Below are 5,000 nucleotides of genomic sequence, written 5' to 3'. Positions count from 1 at the left end.
AATGTCGTAAAGGGCTACTATAACCCTCTACAGGACCTTTTGTGACCCGAGACCCTCCTGAAGAACTCCTGGAATGATCTCAAAGACCTCTCGATGTTTGAAACCCTGCAAGGAACCTTAGTAATCATATAACTTCCTATTCATGCATTCTCATGAACGGGTCTGTATGATATCATACGAAACTAGGAGGCTGCCGGCTGGTCAAGTGCTGAGCGGCACTTGCTAGCTGTGCGTGCGTGTGTGTTAATCATGTCATGTCTAAGGCTACGTTCACACCGCAAGTCTTAATGCCTAATTCGGATTTTCTGCTCAGATCTGATTTTTTTGTTTGTTTGTCTGTTCCCATGACCTTTTAAAATGTGGCCTATATCAGATTCCAGTGGGAACTGTTTGCAGTTTCGAACTGACCCGCATGATCAACAGACCAATAACAATGACATCAGACGCAGCACGCTGCTGCACTAAAGTTAGGGAGGTTATGGAGGAAGGAAGCATTTTGGCTTTTATTTCAAAATGTTTGTGTAATGGCAGCCGTAACATTAATGAGCATACACAAATGAGGTCTAACACCTCCCTCTCCCTCCATTGACTTGCTCCATCACTGTTCTCCATGTTGTAGGACTAGTCTAGTTTTTAATGTTACTGTCTGTGTCTCGGGCTAACTCCCGCCGGAGCATCATTGTGACAAATTTCGATGTAGATTGATGTAAAAGTCGCATCGAATCCGCCTTGGTTGTTTACACTGCAGCTGCATTGACCCTAGGTCTGATTCAGGACCACATATGGAAGAGGTCTAAATCTGATTTCAAAAAATCAGATCTGGTCAAGATTTGAGTGTTCACACTACTTCTGAAGAAGTCTGATCTGGTCATTTGACCCCAAAAAAAGATTGCGGTTAAGTTAAGAGACTTGAAGTGAAGTTTAGGCACCGAAACGACTAGTTTAATTTTGGAAAAAGATCATGGTTTGGATGAGGAACATGCATTTCCTGGGTGAAGGTCTTTTATTTTCCCCGGGAAGCGAACTCCACTTCCCTTTAACTTCCTATTGAACCCCTGAAATATCCTCAAGGATTCATTGAACCTCATGCTACGTTTACACGTGGCCGGCTATTTTCATAAATGGACATTTCAACCTCTCCGTTTTCAAAAATAACATTGTGCACAGCTGTCAGTTTTCAGAAAAGTGTTCGTTTACACGTAACCGTGTATATATGCCGTCAAGAGCACGCCAGACCTGTAGGTGGCGGTGTAACGAGAAGCTCAAGCCCACGTTAGCCAATGAGAATCCCAAAAAATAGCAACAACAGCAACCAATCACTTCCTCTCTCTTCTCTTCCTCACTTCCTTGGCTGCCTAGACCTCCGTTTGTCTCAGCTTTACATGCAAACTGTTATGACCGTGGTTCTGACCCAGAACACAGAGAAACCCACACACTCACACAGAATAACGATTTCAAACGTTTTAATGAAAGTTGGTACTTAAAGCAGCCCAGAATGGAAGGAACAGGACTTGAGGACTCAGGACTGGATCGTTGCGGAGGCGGACAGGCAGTGGTGCGTCCAAACTCTCTCTCTGGAAGCCGAGTAGGAAGGTTGCAAAATCTGAGCGGTGTAGAGCTGGCGGAACAGCACACAATGGCAGAAGGTCTTGAGGTGTAGGTCTGAGCAAAGAGACAAGCTGTTGGCATGAGCACGAGGAAACAAAGGTCCGGGACAAAACTAGTAATGAACTACTTTTAAAGTGGCCATATTCAGCTCATTTTCAGGTTCATAATTGTATTTAGAGGTTGTACCAGAATAGGTTTACACCATCTTTTTGTAGTACTGCACATTGCTGCAGCTCCTCTTTTCACCCTGTGTTCAGGTCTCTGTTTTAGCTACAGAGTGAGACCTCTCACTGCTGGAACATCTTTGTTGGCAGTCGCACATGCTCAGTAGCTAGGTAAGATCACATGATCAGTAGCTAGGTAAGATCACATGATCAGTAGCTAGGTAAGATCACATGCTCAGTAGCTAGGTAAGACCACATGCTCAGTAGCTAGGTAAGGACTACATGAGCTAGCTAGCTGTTTCTCCAACTTCAGTAGTACAAGGCAGGATTAGCCGGGAGACTTCTTCTAAACGAGGGCACACTTCCAACTTTGTGGAATACCTGCAGAACAGGGACATGGAAGTAGTTCTATACAATTTATTTTGTAGATTATGGTGAACTAGTGTGTGTTGTAGCAGTGTTTTGCCATTCAGAACAAGCTAACATGCTAACGGTTAGCCCCCTAGCCCCCTCGTCTTGGCTAGTGACGTAGAAAGCTGTGCAGATTTTGACCAGCTCACCCAGAGACTGAAGGCAGGACACATTCAGAAATCTCAGTTTGTATGCGTGTGGAAGCACCAGAGACACAAAATAACACCCCAAATCCCAGAAAAAGTGATTTTTTCATAATATGGGCACTTTAAAGTTGGAGCCAAGTTACCACACTGGTAGTTGCAACGATCTGGAGCATATGGAGCGCTCCGCCCGGGTATAAGTATTGCAGGGGTGATTAGTGGAACAGGCAACAGCTGTGCAGGTATAGGAAGGATCGAACGGCCACGCCCCTTGACCTACTTCCCGGCAGAGTCAGCAACACCACACACAGACACACGAGGAAAAGGAGAGAGAACACACACAGGACGGGGAGAAACAGCGAGGCGAATTCTCCGTTTGACGAAGGGAAATGCCTCCGTATTTTTAAAGAAATAGCCATGCACGTATAAACGGGGTACTAGAAAGAACATCTAAAACGTCCTCAATGACCCTTGAAACCTTCTAGAGGAGCCGCGCTGATGATAGACCCTCCTAGACCTAAAGACACCGGTCCAAACAAACACGAGACTGGATTCTGTATTCGTCCTTAAAAACATCTTTAATCTTTAATGCTAAGTTTTCTACCAACATTTTATTCAATGTTTTGTTAACTTATTATCCAGTTTCCTCTCATTGGTACATTTTTATATGTGTAGTGAAATGTTTGCAGCTGAATATAAATATCATATATATATATATATATATATATATATATATATATATATATATATATATATATATATATATATATATATATATATATATATGCAGAGCTGCAGCTGCTGCATCTAATGCCTGAGTCTGAAAAATCACAATCCATCTCTGCACACGCTCAAATCCTCTCAGGAATACTGCTGTGTGTGTGCATGTGTGCGTGTGTGTGCGTGTGTGTGTGTGCGTGTGTGTGTGTGCGTGTGTGTGTGTGCGTGTGTGTGTGCGTGTTGACAGCGCAGGATGGCTGACCTTTATTCACACTCCAGTTTCTCTTTTTGAAAAGATTTCATTCTTCTCTCTCTGTGGCTGCAGCGGGACCCTCCTCTTCTTCCTCTGAACCTTCACAGCGGGGTTAATGTAAGGCCACGTCCTCTGAGACACACACACACACACACACACACACACACACACACGCACACGTGCACACACACACACACACACACACACATACAGACAGTAAAAACCTTTGCAGCCCTCCTTTTGTTCACTCGCCTGGAGATGAACAGCCGCTCTAGGCAAAGACGAGTCACACACACACACACACACAAACACACACACACACACACACACACACACACACACACACACACACACACACACACACACACACACACACACACTTCACAGTGGTTTTGACTTAAAGGCAGAGAATAAAAACGAATCTGTGTCTTCTGCTTTTGTTGCAAACTTCCTAATTATTCTTCAAACATGCAGACATTTAAATTTTAAATTTTTAAATTTTTGCGTCCAAAGATCCAAAATATATCGCGCTGAAAACAAAAGATAAAATACTCGTACTGTAGTGTCGGGGTGGGGTTAGGTTAGGTTTGGACCCAAAAGAGAGAAGGAGACGGGGAGATAGATAGATAGATAGATAGATAGATAGATAGATAGATAGATAGATAATTGATCCCAAAAATGGGAAATTATAGTGTTACTGCAGCAAAATATCAGTCACACAGCACAGAATATACATGAGATACTACAAGATACATGAAATAATAATAGCATAGAATACAAGAACACATATTTAAATATTTCAAATATATACAAGTTAGGAATACTAAATGTAGAGTAGGATGATTTAATGAACAAAATAAACTTCAAAAATAAAAAAAAATAAAAAAAACAGGCAATTTTTTACAGCGTTTTTGCTGCTTTTGTCAAAGTTTTCTTCACGTTTTTCAACGTTTTTTTTTGTCAAAGTTTTCTGTCTTCCTGTCCAAGGGTTTAAAGGTTAAATGTTCGTTCCCTCTCCCAGTGGTGAAGAGTTTCCAGCCTCGCGGCCTCACAGTTCATCTGATTGTTTTCCTGCTCACAGCTGAATGTTTCCTCAAAGTGCTCCGGTCGGTTTGAAGGTTTACAGACTCTGAACTCCCCCCCGCCCCCCCCCAAAAACCCCAAAAACCCCAAAAACCTCCCCCCATCCAGCACGGAGTCGCAGCTCTGTGCTGGTTCTTGCGGTGGGGTCCTCGGCTTCTCTGAGAGTTTTCCGTCTGCAGCAGTTAGAGTTTTTATAAAGAAAAACATCCAGGAAGAGGCTACGGCGACGTATTTCTTTTTAGTGTTCTGGAAAATGTGTGTGTGTGTGTGTTTCTGTGTGTGTGTGTGTGTGTGTGTGTGTGTGTGTGTGTGTGTGTGTGTCTGTGTGTGTGTGTGTCTTTGTGTGTGTGTGTATGTGTGTGTGTGTGAGTGTGTGTGTGTGTCTCTGTCTCTCTGTGGTGTGTGTGTGTGTCTGTGTGTGTGTGTGTGTGTGTGTGTGTCTCTCTCTCTCTGTGGTGTGTGTGTGTCTGTGTGTGTGTGTGTGTGTGTGTGTGTGTGTGTGTCTGTGTGTCTCTCTGTGGTGTGTGTGTGTGTGTGTGTGTGTGTGTGTGTGTGTGTGTGTGTGTGTGTCTCTCTGTGGTGTGTGTGTGTGTGTGTGTGTGTCTCTCTGTGTGTGTG

The 5,000-nt window shown here is 43.5% G+C and overlaps 1 long non-coding RNA gene across 1 annotated transcript in view; it reads left to right on the top strand.

Annotated features, from left to right (window-relative positions):
* Positions 1-5,000, top strand: part of LOC118495801 — a 542,497-nt gene that overhangs the window by 2,529 nt on the left and 534,968 nt on the right. Inside the window, exon 2 of the long non-coding RNA XR_004898245.1 lies at positions 1,609-1,610. This is a non-coding gene — a long non-coding RNA (uncharacterized LOC118495801). The remainder of the gene's footprint in view (positions 1-1,608; positions 1,611-5,000) is intronic.

Source organism: Sander lucioperca, chromosome 1, assembly GCF_008315115.2.
Source record: "Sander lucioperca isolate FBNREF2018 chromosome 1, SLUC_FBN_1.2, whole genome shotgun sequence".
In the NCBI taxonomy this organism is placed as follows: Eukaryota; Metazoa; Chordata; class Actinopteri; order Perciformes; family Percidae; genus Sander; species Sander lucioperca.
This window is presented reverse-complemented; position numbering and strand designations above follow the sequence as displayed.